At 38.0% G+C, this 16961-nt stretch overlaps 1 protein-coding gene across 5 annotated transcripts in view; it reads right to left on the minus strand.

The window, feature by feature from the left end:
- Window positions 1-15537, minus strand: part of CDKL5 (cyclin dependent kinase like 5) — a 110743-nt gene extending 95206 nt beyond the window's left edge. For 2 of the 5 annotated variants that reach the window (XM_087938274.1, XM_087938275.1), the window contains exon 1: window positions 15230-15535. The gene's annotated coding sequence lies outside the window, so the exon portion shown is untranslated. Of the gene's footprint in view, window positions 1-14736; window positions 14953-15229 lie in introns of those variants that run through there. The other 3 variants (XM_087938270.1, XM_026714213.2, XM_087938271.1) reach the window with 3 other exon arrangements.
- Between the last annotated feature and the right edge of the window lie 1424 nt (window positions 15538-16961).

Consider the following 16961-nt stretch of genomic DNA (forward strand, 5'->3'; position numbering starts at 1 on the left):
TGTGCATATCAGGGAGACACGCAACTTTCTGTCTGCTCCAAGACATTGGCTGGGCCAGCTGCAGCCAATGCTCTGCATCGTAATGGGCTCCAGGAGGAGGAGGGGTCGCCGTCTCCTCCATTGTAAAGTGTGCTAAATTTAAGTGTGCTGTGTGGGGTGCTGCAAGAGTGCGAGCGAGCAGGCCATGGAGGTGGCAAGAGAAATATGGGGAGACGCACGTCTTTATCTCCGCCCCAAGACACTGGCTGGGCTGGCTGCAGCTGACACCGCTGCTCTTATCGCTTCTATGACTGCTCACTGCTCTTGTAGCCCCTTGCGCAGCACACTTAAATTTAGCATGCTTCACAATGGGGGAGATGGCGTCCCCTCCTCCTCCTGGAGCCCATTGTGACACAGAGCATCGGCTGCAGCCAGCCCAGCATCTTGGGGAAAAAAGTCACACATCTCCCCCAGAGGCCAAGGTGCGCACAGCACCATAAGGGCTGGAAAAAGAAGCAAGTAGAGGGGTGCTTTGCTCCCACTCTGGAATACGGAGTGAGCCTCCATCTGCCGCCATCACCCTTCCCTTCTCAGGCAAGGAGTGAAAGCGAGGGGGGGCAAGGGGTAGGGCCAGCCAGTGGTGGGATAATCCAACAGGGAGCCACAGAAGAGGGCCCAAAGAGCTGCATGTGGCTCTGGAGCTGCACATTGCCGACCCCCAGCCTAAGGGCTGTCCTGCTGGAATTGTGCTTCAGCCAAATTCCTCTTAGATGGCTGCTTGGAGACATGCCTGGAACTGGTTCATCCTCATCTGAGCTGACAAATGGAGAGATATATGGGGAAGCATCAGGGGAAGTCATCTCAACTATAGGAAGGACGTACAGCAACCAAGCACTCTTTGTTTGATTGGAACTCCTCCAGAGGTTGGATTCCTCAGAAAGACTGGGAGCAAGGAAGCAGACTGATGATATCTTAGATCAGATTAAAGCTCAGCAGTAGTGTATGCTGATGCCAAGGCTAGGATGGATGACCTCCAGAGAGTCCTGCACAAGATGATGTTTTACTTTCATGATTGAGGAAAGGGATAATGGTCATTTATTCATACTGCAACTCTGTCATAACAAGAGGCCAGCTAGACACGTGTAAAACTCAGCTTTGGCTCCTAAGATACTTCTAGTGGTCAATAGTAAGGACAGACATCAGGAATTATGTTTCATCTTGCCACAAATGCCGCAGGACAAAATCTCTACCTAGAAAGCCAGCTGGTTTGCTGCAATTTCTCCCCTTTGCAGTTGTAATTTACCTCCAGATTTTAGAAGGCCCTCTTCCAATTATTAAACATTAAAATACATCTGTCATCTTTATATCATCTTGCATAAAGCAAAGAATCTGAGGAAGTGAAGCAATTATTACAGCAATATTTAAGATGTGCCTCTTACTATTAGAACAATCAGACTTAGAATTTGCCTACATAACTCAGTACATTCCTCCAACTGCAGATCTCCATTTCCAGCTGCCATCCCTGAGTGTTGCTTTTCAGAATTCCTAAATCTGCAGGTCCTTGTATCTCAGATTTCTTGCAGGAAATGAAGTAGCTCAGTTTTCCAAAAAGAACAGTTGGTTCTAACAAAGGTAGCATACAAGAAGGCGGCAGACACACCTAGACAATAAGGTGCTAAAACTGCTAAAAACCTCTTCTACCTCTAAAATTTAGTGGGCTAACTACACCCCTTTTCAGAATGAGCATCCTTACCAATGTAATTCTTGACTATTTTTCTTAATTAGAGAAATAATTGATCAGTGATAGTATGATAAAGGAACTGATAAAAGATATTACAATAATTGAAATGAGTTAAACATGAAAGAAAGGCTAAGGAAAAAAATAGAAGAATATTATTTCTTACTGAGTTATTGTAGTAGCAATGCATCATACATAGTGCTATTCTTGAAGATAGTCCAGAAATTTTAGTTTAGTAGCCCAAAATACTGACTAAAACTGGGCACTACAAATATATAATATCAATTTTATATAACATGACCATTTCAAGTTCCAATTCAAATTGTTGGCCTTAATCTAAAAAGGCCTTCAGGGCTTGAGGTCATAGAATCAGTAGGAACATTTCATCCCATATGTTCTAAACACAATTGATGAAGCCCTGATTGTGGACAGCTTCTTGTTTTGCAAGAATTCAGGAACATGATTTTCCATGGTAATGTTTTATCTACAGAATTCTCTCCAGACATAACTATTGCCAACTTGTTTTAGAATGTGATTGTTTTATTGCATATTTTAATTATTCAATAATTTTATCTTGTAATTATGTAGTATTATAAATTGTTCAGGGAAAATGTACTTTTAAAAGATGGAATACAAATTCTAAAATTATACATATATAATCTTAGGCAAATACACAAGAAGGAATTAGGAATTTAAATTTAAATAATGAAATATTGCCTCAATATTTCTTTTTCTTATAGATATTACTACTTTGTAGTAGATCAACAAAAATCTGCAGTAAAGCTTAACAAATTTTTACATTCTGTGTATAAGTACAAAATAAGTACAAAAATCTAGTATGTGTAGCATAAGAACTACAAACTATCAAATGCAAGGAGTACTATCTTGTAAAAGTATAAACACATGAGGGAAAGCATGCTGTAAGAACTTAATAAATCTCATAAAAACAAATATCAAAGAACCAATTTCAAAAGAGAAATGGAACAGGAAAAAAATTATGTTTAATCCTGTGAAAACAGCCATTATATAAGTACAGAAGCATGAGACAATATATATTCAATTATGAGAAACTGTAAAAATTAAATTGTTTCAGTGTATAGCTTTAAAGAAGAACTTTATTAAATCTTATTTCCATTTCCCACTGGCTTTAATTAATGCTTTTTAAAGGTACAAGATCATATTTTATAACCTCAGAAGCAAATTATAGGCAGAAATTATCTTGATGGATAAACATGCATTCATTTCAATCCCTAATAATTCAAGTAAATCAATCTGCTGTCTTTTGGTATTGATCCCCAAAAGTCATAACCAAATCATGATACAAAATGTTAGACCACATGAATCTGATAAAATCATTTTGTGATAAATATTCTTAGGAGCTGGTACTGTATGTATACTTAAGAACAACAAATAGTATTCAGAATCTGTAACAAAAGTTCTTTGTACTAACATCTCTGATTATAATGTGAAAGAGAACAGAAAACAAAGAACAAAACAGCATTGTTTAAGTCAGAGCTGGAAGGGATCTTGGAGGTCTTCTAGTCCAACCTGCTGCTCAAGCAGGAGACCCTACACCACTTCAGACAGATGGTGTTTTGGAAAAAAAGTTGACCCCCTCTTCTTTGTGGCAGCCCCTCAAATACTGGAATACTGCTATCACATCGCCCTAGTCCTTCTTTTTCTCTGGATTGGCTACACCCAACTCCTGCAACCGTTCTTTGTGTTTTTGTCTCCAAGCCCTTAATCATCCTAGTTACTCTTCTGTGCACTTTTTGTAATGGGATGACCTAAACTGGATGCAGTATTCCAGGTATAGTCTTACTAAAGTTTTATAAAGTGGTACTAATGCTTCACATGATTTTGATTACACGCCTTTGTTTACACAGCACACTGCTGACTCATGTTTAAATGATCATCCACTTGGACTCCGAGGTCTCTCTCAGTTACTGTTTTTTGAGGCAGGTTTTGCCCAATCTGTACTTGTATATTTGGTTTTTGCTGCTAGGTGTAAAACCTTGCTTTTCTCCACATTAAATTTCATGTTGTTTGATAGTGTCCATTGTTCAAGTCTGTCAAGATTTTTTTTGGATCCTGAGCTTGTATTCTGGGGTGTTGAATATTCCTGCTAGCTTAGTGTCATCTGCAAATTTGACAAGTTCCCAATCTATTCCCTCATCTAAGTCATTTATGAAGATATTGAAGAGTACTGGGCCTAAGACAGAATCTTGTGGTACCCCACTGCTTACTCTCCTCCAGGTAGATGTAGTACCATTAAGAACTACTCAATGAGTATGGTTTGTCAGCCAGTTACAAATCCATCTGTTGGTGATGCTATCCATCCCATATTTTTCTAATTTATCAAGTATGTCCACAACATTTCACTGGTCTAACAATTTAGATGCTCTGTCAAAGAATGAAATAAGATTGGTTTGGCACGAACTTTTAAGAAATACATGCCGTCTACTAGTTATAACTTTATTTGTTTCTAGATGTTCACAGATCTGTTTTTTGATTATTTTTTCCAATATCTTCCCAGGCATTGATGTTAGACTAATTGGTCTGTAATTTCCTGGGTCTGGATTTTTTGTTTTTGTTTTGCTGTCTCCACATGGCAAAAATTTTATAGTGAGATAACATCACAAAACAAATAAGACTGAAGTAGTATTGCAAGCTTATTTTCATATTAACTTATGTGGACAATTTTAATAAATTGTTCGGATAGATTAAAATTAAAAGCCATTATACAAGTCACAGGACTTCATGAGTTTCCAAGAATGTGTGAAGGCTGAATGTGTAGGATGATGGGGTCATATACACTGGGTTTCTTCTACACAACCTCACATTTTTCCTAGCCTACATCTCCTTGTCCTTTTTGAATTAAAAGTGCAATACTCTGTGTTATCATGGATAAAGCAGGGTAACAAACTCTCAGAATCAATTCAGCCTATGTGTGTATCTAAATTAGAATTCTAAATTATGGGTAATCAATTGTTTTTATATACTGTATATTTTGATATATGTACAAAATCTGTGGAAAAGAAATGCAGTATGGCCTTTTATTTACTCCTCAATTCTTTTCATGAGTTGATAAAATCAAATAGCTGCTTGAGCAACTGGAATCAGAAAATTGTCTCATACTCTCTTTGGATTGGATGTACTAATAAGTATCATTTCAAATAATTCTTTCCTGGATAGGGTGCTAAAACAAGCATTCTGTATTTCCAGGCATTATTTGATTAAATTCAATTATATTTATTACCAACTAGTTTTAGCATAGAAGCTGACTAAATTTCATGCGCGATAATTTCTACCAGGAAGGGAGGAGATCCTACTAATTGGTTTGGATTTTTTGCAGTGGTTTTCATCTATATCTACCATTGTATTTCTCTAGACAATTCTTTGAATTTGGGAAGGAGTTCCCTTAAAAACATAGAATTTGATATCTTTTTTTCTAAGGTAAGCAGATGAAAAACTCCTAAAAACATAAAAATCAGGCAAGGAAAAGAAAGTAGGTTTACCTCTCACAATATAATATTAGAATTGGGGTCAGGTATAGTTAAATACACGGAGGAACTGCACCAGTAAAAAGAAGTACGTTTTATACATAGAATATTGCAATTAGGTGTGATGTTTTAACAAGATCTAAATTACTTATCATAAACTCAGATGCAGCAAAAAAAAATCTAGCAAATATATAGAGGAGATGGAGTACTTTGACTACCACCCAAATTTAAAATCTAAAAGGCCAGTTGCTGGGGAGAAAGAAAACTATTGCCTTCATATATTGCTTAGAACTGAGGTGTCAAACTCAAGACCCACTGGCCGGATCCAGTCCTCAGAGTGCTTAAATCTGGCCAGTGGGACCGGCCTGGAAATAGCAAAGGACTGGCCTGTGGAGCCGCTGGCAGCCAAAACAGGGCATGCGGAGCGCGCGTGGCCCCACGCAACCCATTTTTGACCTGGATGGCCTCCTGCAGCACTCTGCCAGCCAAAGTGGGAGGCCCCTGAGGCCCCCTTGTACACTGTTTTGGCCGGCAGGGTGTTGCAGGAGGTGTTGGTCCCATCTCCCCCCTGGCCGGCCCATGCAGAAATACAATGCTGATCTGGCCCTCAAAGAAATCCAGTTTGACACCCCTGGCTTGAAACTTCCTATGTGCATTAGGTAGCCACAAAGAATGCTGGACTCACAAACCTCTGGCCTGATTTATTTCATTTCCTCTTACATTCTTAAGAATAAGACCTTTTTCTATCTTCATGTTTCCATCTTGTCTTTTAATGTGGAGTTGTTCTTTTTTGCAAAAACTGGTAGTATGAATTTCTGATTTGAGTATAGCATGCCTCCCCCCCCCCCAAAAAAAGTACTTCACACACCTATTCTTTAACATTATTAAGATCAAGAAATAAAGAAATAAAGAGTTGTTTATTTGTAACTGACTGAAATATTCTTGTCAGGTAACGACTAATTCACTTAAGGTCTATGGCTTCATACTGTTATTTACATATTTCATGTAAAATATGGTTCAGTTCAGACTACACGTACCTACCTCTCAAGCCTAATAATGACCATGACCTTAACAATGGGGGGAAGTTATGTTTGTACAAAGATCTTATTCTGGTTATTTTCACCAAGCAGTTAATGCAGCAATTATTTTAACAAATATCATATAGGAATGTGTGATGTTATAAAATCAGGCCACTTTTGTATCTTAAAAATATGTTGGCAATTAGAGATATTTCTTTCATGCTTCTTTAATTCCAGGCTATTAAACATCAACTATAAGTTTAGAACTTGGTAATTTATTTATTTATCTATCCATTTATTTATTTATTGTAAGTTTTAGATATTAGAGAAGAACAGCTTTTCTCATCTCTTAAAGAAAGGCAACTATTGCTCTAGGTAAGCAAATGGACCACTATTTTCCCTCTTCAGACCAGAGTTGAAACAAAAGGATAGGGCTGGCCTTTGCAGCTAAGGAACAATTCAGGACTATAGAAATAGAACGATAGGGTTGGAAGAGACCTTGAAGGTCTTGTAATCCAACACCCTAGCCAAGGCAGGAGACCTTATTAATACTAGACAAATGCTGTCCAATCTTCAGCATTGGAGCATTCAACTCCCAGAGACATGCCATTCTATTGATTAATTGTTCTTACTATCAGGACATTTCTCCATATTGGATCTCTCTTTAACGAACTTCCTTCCATTGCTTCTTGTCCTGCCCTCAGATGCTTTGGAGAATAAGTCGACTCCAGTGGTGGGATTCAAATTTTTTTACTACCAGTTCTGTGGGCATGGCTTGGTGGCCATGGCAGGTGAAGGATACTGTAAAATCTCCAGTCAGAGGTGGTATTTGCCGGTTCTCCGAACTACTCAAAATTTCCGCTACCAGTTCTCCAGAACTGGTCAGAACCCGCTGAATACCACCTCTGGTCGACTCCCTTCTCTCTGTGACTGCCCCTCAAGTACTGGAAAACAGCTATCATGTCACCTCTAACCCTTCTCTTTGTTAGGCTAGACACACCTGATAGACTGGTGATGATAATCTTGGTTGCTCTTTTCTTTCTAGAGTCTCAGCATCTGTTTATATTGTGGCAACCAGAACTATATGTGGTATTCCAAGTGTGGCCTCACTAATGAAATGTACTATCACTTCTGATCTTGATACTATCCGTCTGTTGATGCAACCTAGGACTGCACTATTTTTTTGACAGCTGCAGCACACTGCCGGCTCATACTTAAGTGATTAAGTATGAGACCCCTTCATACCTAGACCCCTTCAAAGTTACTACAGTTGAGCCAGGTCCCACCTATTTTATACCTGCACATTGATTTTTCCTGCCAAAGTGCAGGACTTTACATTTCTCACTACAGAACTGCATATTATTAAATGAATATAATCCCAGCTTCTCCCCAGGTTCTGAGGCATTGAAAACTAGCATCTTTTGCTCCTCTCTCAAGCCCTGCTGTGCTTTGTCATTGGGGTAATGATTGTCCTATTCCTATGAGAGATTAGGAAAGAAACTTGGAAATGTGTGTCAAGAAAATATAATACCATTAGAGTCACTAAGTGTGAACATGATCACAGTTGCCCAGCTAAAAGTAAGCAGACACCTACATTGGTCAATAGCAATATAGGAACATACTGAAAATGGAATATCACTTTTACTAACAATGTAAAGGTGTAATTTCATACTCTGTGGGGAAAAAGCAATGGTGGATGATTGTATTTTAACAGAAAAACCTACATAGACAAAAAATACAAAATGATGACAATATATTTTAGAAATCATATGATAAACTCAATGTGCTACTGAAGAAGAACTCAAGATCTTTTGGAATATTAATGATATTTATGATGTCACTAGATGTCTTTGAGATGTTCAGTTGCTGATGCTATCAAGCAGGGAAAGAAATTCTGAAGCCATAGTGGAAACATGAAACATAAGAAAGATGAATATGTGAAAGTTCAACATGTAAACCAACTATAGATTGACACTGTGGCATCACCTAATTGAAGTGAATTGGTAATGGACATTTTCAAGGATAAGCAAGGATAGTTCCTGGCTACAAATCAATAATAGAACTTAGACTTTATGACAACTCTTGAATATGATGGTTATCCATATTTATCTCAGAACACTGATGCAGAATAGAAAACTGGTTAATTTTATGGTCAGGGTCAATTTGAAAATATCCAAGAAAAATGTGCTGTTTGTGATTGGAAACTGGGATATCCAAGTTGCTACAGTGGAAGAAGTACAACTAGTTTTCCACACATGAACCCTAAATTTGTATCTTCCATTTTCAAAAGGAACATCAAGAATCATTTTACAGTTCTTATACTGATTGACAGAAAATCAGAGAAATTGTATAATGGAACCAAAGTAGCTGTTAAAGATGAATATGAAAAGAGATTGCCAGAAACCAAGAATAGAAGAAAGGAAACTGAATGCCAGAAAAACAGTAAAAATAGCAAAAAGCCAAGAAAGACAAACATCTCAGGAAAGAACTTGCAAAAAATTTCACATGATTGTGAGAAGGGATAAAAGACATATATATATTATAACTACATCTGTAAATATAGAATCAATACAGAATATATAAATGAAAATGGAAGCGGACACATACACACAAAAAAAAGCCTTCTAAAGATCTTTATTCTAAAGAAAAATAAGGTTCCAACCTTGAATTATAATAAAATACACAACAGAGCAGATAATAACTAATTCAAATAACATCAAACAATACAAAACAAATAGTATAGTGAAATTCTGTACAATAGAAATGTCAACATCTAAGATGGCTTAAATATTTTTCCTTAATTACAAATCCTCTGGTAACAAAAGATAAACTCTGCTCATTACAAAGTCAGAAAGCTACAGAAATTGATAGAATATCTATAGAAATATGGCAAGGAAAAGCATAAGAATCTTTAAAAGTTCTAATCTATGCCAGCCAATCTGAAGAATGACAGTGGCAAATGGACTGGAAGAGGTTTGTCTACATATCAGTACTAAAAAAAGGAGACTTAACAGTGTGAAAACAATTGCGCAATATTCTTACATGCTAGCAAATCATTCACATTCTCTGTACATGCAAAGGAAATGCCAGCTGTTCAAACTGGTTTTAGAAGAGGCCAAGGAATCATAGACATTACTGCTGATGCATGCTGGATAATTGAGAAAGCCAAAGAATGCACACACACACACCAAAAAAGTCCATCTGTACTTCATTTGTTGGACTTTGGTTGTTTTGTGCATGAAAAGGCATGAAACGTGCTTAGAAAAATGGGACCCTCAAAGTCAGGGGTAGGATTCTACCAGTTCTCACCTATTGGGTAGAACTGGTTGTTAACATTCTAAGCAGTTCGGAGAACCGGTGGTTAGAAGAAATTACAGGCCTAATCCTGTAAGGAAGGCAGGAAGGAAACATTCTGGTGTTGCTTACAGAAACTGCCTCTCTCTTAACCCTTATTACATTCTTGGCAGGACTAGACTTCCTGTCTCTGGAACCTCCCTGGAGTTTTTTTCCCCTCCTTTGCTGGTACTTTGCTTGTGTGGAGTGACCATTTAAAGTTACAGTGGCACTGAAAAAAGTGATTTATGACCATTTTTCACACTTATAACTGTTGCAGCATCCCCACAGTCATGAGAGGGCAGGCAAGGAGATGCGTGCCTCGATGTGAGTGATATTGAGTTGGCCACGTCCACCCAATCACATGACCACCAAACCACGCCTACCAACTAAGCCACGCCCACAGAACTGGCTGTTAAAAAAATTGAATCCCACCCCTGCTCAGAGTATCTCATTGACTTCATGCAAAGCCAAAATTTGGATGGAATATGGTGAAACAGACCAATTCCAGGTCAGCAAAGGAGTAAGAAGAGGCTATAAACTCTCCCTGCAATTATTCTATATTCTATATTGAAGTTTAACTGAAATATGAATGTGGTTTTAAAATGGAAAGAAGAAACATCAGTCACCTGTGCTACACTGATGACATCACTGATAATTGAAAATGCCAAGGATCTGAAAGCTTGAATAATGAAAGTGAAGGACTACAGTGAAAAATGGTACTAAAATTAAATATAAAGACCAAACTGATGACAAGTACTACAACTAGCCATCAAATTGACAGTGAATATACTAAGGTAGACACTGTAAATCTGGGAAATTCTGCTGCCAGTTCAGCAATAGCACAATGATTTTTTAATATTCTGCCTTTCAATAAAGCAAGCTTATAGGGATACTGAAAATTAAGATCAATTATCACTTGTTGAATAACAATAAACAATGTTTTAAAACAAAAACTGAAGGTTTTTCTTTAGGTTCGTAGTGTAGTAGGTTTTTACATGATGTAAAATGGTAATTTTACATGATAACACCATGTAATCCCCCCCTAAAAATACTACTAGAAAAGATACATTTTTGCCTTCTTTGGACTCAGTTTAAGCATGAATTGTTTAAGGTTTACATTTTAAAACACATCTTAGGCATTTAAGTATAACATTGTTCAAATCCTTCAGTTATATAGACTCCTTAGCCGACTGAGGTATATAGTCTGGCTTGATTATTTGGGAGAAGTTTCAGCCTGTGAATTTTAAAGTAGTGCAGCCACATATATGTTGATCTATGTTTCTCTTACTTTAACAAGATCTCCAAGGAAATGACAATGATTGGGCCCAGACAGTGGCGAATTTATTAAGCAGGAAATATTCAGGAGAACCAACAGTACTAAATAATTTTTGATCAACATCCAAGAGGTTATGGGAAAGATGACTGAACTGCACCTTCAAAGACCCCTGGAGGAAGTGAATTATCTAGCTTTTCATTTAGGCTTCAGGGCTGGTAAGAATATATAGAGAAAGCATTCATCCTGCCTGGGAAGTATCTCTGACAGAATCGGGATGAGAGAAGTAACATCTCTTCTCACCATCCTTGATTTATCAGCAGTTTTCAATGCCACCAATCATAGTAAACCTCTGGATCAATTTCAAGAGATGGGAGTGGGAGGCAACTATTTTGCAGTAATTATCCTCTTTCTTCTGGTGTTGTTCCAATCAGTGTTGGTTAGGGGAGATATAGCCCAAGGCCTCTGTTCTGTGGAGTGCCTCAGATGTTTTCCTTCCTTTTGGCTCTATTATTTGTACTGTGTAATTCTATATAAACTCTCCAAAGTTACTTGGAAAATGGGTGACCCAATAAATAAATATTATAATAGAATATTAAATTAAAAAATGGATTTCAAACATTATAAAAGATGCCTCATATTTTCCAGATTGTTTTGTGTTATTAAAACAAGGTGTTTTGCCTTCTCATCCTGCCTATTTTTCTAGTTGTCTAGTCTTTTTTCATGCATTGACAGAAATAATTACTATAATGGTCACACAAAGTTTCTGTTTTCAACACCATCAACTGAAAAGTCTTAAAATACATCAGTGCCATAACTATTCCCATAATGCCAGTTCACAAAAGTTAAATAATCTTCCTAGGATACCCTATATTTTCAGCCAACATTTCTAACTACTGATTGTCATCATAGACATGCTTTCTTAGAATTAATTCCATCAGATTAAAATAATAGGTGAATGTACTAAGATTCCATAGGATTAGTTTGCACATAAAAACGTAAGTGTGGTGTAACAAAGATATTTTATTTGTTAAGCAATAAAAACTAGGAACAGAACTAGCACTGATTTTAATATCACTATATAAGAAACACAACGCAAGATTAATAGCAATAGCACTTAGACTTATATACCACTTTAAAGTGCTTTACAGCCCTCTCTAAGCAGTTTTAGAGAGTCAGCATATTGCCCCCAACAATCTGGGTCCTCATTTACCCACCTTGGAAGGATGGAAGGCTGAGTCAACCTTGAGCCTGGTGGGATTTGAACAGCTGATAGTCAACAGGAGTGGCCTGCAGTACAGCACTCTAACCACTAATGGTTTAAGAAAGTTTTTAATAATAAAAGAACTGTGCTAAATTTGTTTCTTAAATCTAATAATTCTCAATGTTAATTCAAAGACATAATTATTAAGAATTTTTTTGCATTTTAAGTACATAAATCTGTATATAATTTCATTAAGGAGAATTAATTAAAGAGAATAAAAATGTCCAGAATTAACCTCTAGTTTTATAAATACTAATTTAAAAATAAAATTAACTATAAAATTAATACAAACGTTGTTTCAGATAAATCAAACATCTTCTATTAAATTACAAATAAAATGCTTTTAGATATCCATTATCAGAAAACTTCAAAACTTCTATTACAAGTTTGACACATGGAAGAAGATCTGATTCATGCAGTGGGTCTTCATCATTATAAAGATAATTCAATACAGCTTTCTGTTTTAAAGCAAGCCATACAAATGTATTCTGAAACTTAGAAATCATCAGTAATTAAATTACATGAATAACTAAAGAAAACAGTTTCACTTTTATTCTGCTATCTACAGAAAATTTATGTTTACAGATTTTAAGAATAATAAGCTATGGTATCAGAAAAATTAGAACATCCTCAAAAATGAATGAGCAATAATATAAATATGAAATTCAATGCAGTTCACCCAAAATTCCACACAATTGTTTCACTGATTTCAAAGAACTTTAATTTGCAATGTTAGAGTAAATTGATTGTACTAAATTATGTTAAGCACAAAATTAAATTCCTGAAGATAGCATTCAGACTTGCTATGTTTATCTTACTAATCAAATAGCTAATTAAAGTTGCAGGTTAAGTATCTGAGGTGGAAGTTCTTGTTTCAAACCTGAATACAAAACTGGAATAAATTAGTATCTCAATTATATCATGAAGATGGAAGCAGTGATCTTCAAGGTTGTTTTAGGGATAAAACTAGTGTATATGAAAAACGTAACCATATATTAGAGTGTGCAATCCACATGCATAAATGCAAATATTAATTACAGAATAGCTCTCTGTATAATTAGTACTGAGCACTGAAATGTATATCTCAAATAACAAGGAATTTAATTATACAATTTATCTGGGCAATTCTATACATGTTTAAATCCCATTAAGTTCACATAGGATTGTGCTACTTCCTTAATATATGTAGAAGTTATGATAGTTTGGCATATACTTAGTGCTGTGATTCCAAATCAAAATCCTGCCAAGAACTGTTTTACATTCAAAACCATGGGAATAAGTTAAAATTATTTTTTCTTTCTTATAATAATAAAACCATTTAAGAGAATCTATATTTAAAAATTGGCCCCATTTTCTAATTTTCTAACCAAAGAAAGCAGGAGATAGAAGGTAAGGGGAAAAAATAAGTAGATTGCATTGAAGATATTTTCTTCTTCCCCATGGACCTTATATAAAGCACTGATTTTGTTTCAACTGCCTCATTTAGTGGCAAACTTCAACATTAGCCAACAGCTACGTGTACTGCACTCAAATATTGTATACAGATTTTAAAATGGTGACATGTCCTGAGATATTTGGCGTGAGAGGCCAAGGAAGAAATTTTGTCTACTTCATTACCTTCAGATTTAATTTGCACTACCTGTCAAGCAATTAAACACTTTCTTTGAACTATTTTTGTCTTTTAAAAATTAAACAACTGGTTGTAATATTAGATGTGATTGCATAAATTGAGAATGCTTACATGACAGAAGGGATTCTTTTAATTAAATCAGTGTAGCAAACTAATAATATATAGTCCACGACTAGGAATGTACATATACTGCACTGTAAAATTCAGTCACTTTAAGAAGAAATCGCAGAAATGCCCATTAATACTTTTAAAATAAAATATCTGTTTATTAGTTCTGCTGTTGACTACAGTGACTATAGTTGACTACAGTGCAGCTTTCATGACTACAATGAGATAGTAAGGAAAGCTGTACTTCAGAGCAAAATCAAGTGACGGCATCATGAGGGGAATCCCCGAACCTATCTTTCTAAAGAAAATCCAAACTTCATCCCAGGGTGCTTTCATGATTTTGCCATCACACTAGCTGTCAGTGATCTAAAGCTGTCTATATCATTTCTTTCACTGAGGAAGAAGCAGCTAGTAAATGAACATTTCTTTCATGCTTGAATATTCCCAGAGATTTTTTTAGTTTTAGCTTGCAAAAATCCAGAGCAAATAAGAGCAAATAGAAGAGAAAATAAATTTGATGCACATCTTGCAGCCCAGATTACAGCTTTAATGAACACTGTAGGCAACGAAACACAACAAATATTTTATGTCTGCAGGAACTCTAAATCCCCAAAATTGCTCATTCCTAACTCATGGCAAGGAGGCAGGGTTTGAAACGCACAGCACCTCAGACAGAAGACTCACATGACATACCATAGGAATACAAATAAGCGACCGGCAGCTGAGAAGGAAGAAAAGCTGTTTGAGATTCTTAAGCTAAAGCCAGGTCAATGTCAAGCAGGCTGGCAATCAGAAGAGATTCATTGCAACGGGAACCCGGCCACTTCCTAAAATTCTCAGGACCATTTATTCAGGGATGCAAGACTTGGTCAGCTCTGGCACTCACCTCTGCTGAGGACTCTTGCTTGGGAGGGGGCAGGAAGATGGGCTGTGATAACCGTGGGGAGAAATCCCCCGAAGCAAAGACGTGAGGAAAATCCTTGTGGGGGAAAAAAAAAAAGGCGAACCTGAGGAGTCGCCAAGCGGGTTCGAGCTACCGAGGGGAGGCGCCAAGGCGAGGGGAGAGGTGGGGAGCAACAGCCGCGGCTGGCAGATGGGAGCATGCGTGTGCGAGGCAGGGGTGGGGTGGGGGAGCCGCATCAAAGAAGTAGGCGGCATCTTCAAGGGCGACAGCCTTTGGTACGAGGGTAGTGGGCGGTGGGTGTGGGTGTGATTTAAAAGGGGGCGGTCACGGGAAGCGAGAGGAGGAGGAGGAGGAGGAGGAGTGGGGCAAGGATGACAGCAAAGATGCGAGGGCTGTAGGGAGCGTGCAATGACAGGAGAGTGGTCGACAGACGGGAGCAAGTCAACGCCCCCATACCCAGAATCCAGCGACTCACCGGGCCTCGCACCGATCCGCAATGTGCTTCAATCACGGCCGCCTCTGCTATTCCTCTTGCCGCTGCTAATTTCGTTATGTCCGCCCGCGACAATCCCACCGGCACTTCCCTCCCCGCTCTCCCCTTCTCCGATTCTCTGCTCCCGCGTCCAGCCCGAGCTCAGATCCGCTGCCGCTTGCAAAGCTTTCGGGGAGGTGTTGCTGAGTTGGGTAACTTGTTGTTTGGTTGTTGTTTTTTTGGTCACTGACACGAGCCATCGCCAATTGGAAACAAGCGCAGGGAAGAAGAGGCCACGCCTTTGTCGAAAGAGAGCCAATAGGAACATGCATTCCCCCTGCGGCATGCGGAGGGCCGAAGATGGGCGGGCATTAGCAGCGCCCCCGCGTCTCCATCCCATCCTCCTGCTTGTACGCGGATTTAGGCCCGCCCCCTACACTGCATGAGCGGGCTCGGTTGGCTTTGAGGCTCGCAAACGCGGAAAGGAGCCGTCGCGGGGGAAGCGGGTTTGGCGGCTGCGGCTGGAAGTGGAGGGGTTTGGGAAGGATAGTGGCAGAAAATAATCACTGGGAAGTTGTAGCTGGTGTTGATGGCGACGTATTAGTGGATCCTCAGGCGTAAGGGACTTGCACTATTAGTGATGGCTGCTGTCATGACGAAGCAGTAGCTATAACGGGCGGAGACGAAGGGTGTAGACTAATAAGATTGTAGAAACGCCTAGCCATTTATTTATATGAGAAATAACTGATCAGAAATACAGATGTAAACATTTCAGTACGACTTGCAAAGCACGGTATATTTTTCTTTTATGCGTGTTCATGCTCTGAAGGATGACAGTCATAATGAGAAAGGCTTTTATGTCTCTGCTTTGACTAAATATGGCACAGATATAATCTGAAAACATTTCTTTTCTGCATCATCATGAGGTGTAATTTATCTCATCCCCAGGCCATGAATGAGACAGACTTAAACTAGCCACACCCTAAGCTGCATTCAGTCTGATGGATTTTTAATGGGCTGTTCAAAGACCTCCAAAAATTGTAATGTTGAGAGAGAGGTTTATTAAATAATGCTGTAGACTGGACTTTGAAATGTATTTTACTTTAAAGTAAATGAAATTTAGACTTTGCTCAAGCTTGGCATATCCCTGGTATGTCATTTAAAGGTGAAGTGTGAACTTCCAGCCAGAAAAAAAAGTCACATTGTATATGCCTGGGTTTGTCCTTGATAGGTCTTTTCAAATATATTTACTTAACTAGCCTACACTAATAGTGGTGTTCCCAGACCCTTTTTCTGTAACTGGGCAGTTTTAGGAACAAGATACAATAGGTTTTTTTTAACAATTTCACATTTCCTCATATTAAGTATGTCCCTCAAAGAATGTGTGTCTTCTAAGAAAGCATTATACTTCATAATGTAGCAAAAGAGCTACTACATTGGAGTGTGATGCTTTATCATATCCTAGAAGGTCTTGTGGGAACTGAAGATGCAGTTATACGTTTATTAAAGTATATTGTTCATTCAGTGTTAGATTCAACTGTTGTGGCTTGTAAACAATTATGGGTATTTTGGTTTGTTGAAAAAAATATCCTTCTGGGTTCAGTTCTAAGTGAGGAAGAAAGACACTGGAAACATGGTGACTGCTTGGAAAGATGGTTTAATGGTGGAGAGATCACATGCCTTGGTTGAAGGAAAAAGGGCAGAGATGCTGAGAGTCCCTTGGTTTTATACCCTC

The sequence above is a fragment of the Pseudonaja textilis genome, chromosome 8 (genome assembly GCF_049901715.1).
Source record: "Pseudonaja textilis isolate UNSWEBS1 chromosome 8, rPseTex1.2, whole genome shotgun sequence".
Classification (NCBI taxonomy): Eukaryota; Metazoa; Chordata; class Lepidosauria; order Squamata; family Elapidae; genus Pseudonaja; species Pseudonaja textilis.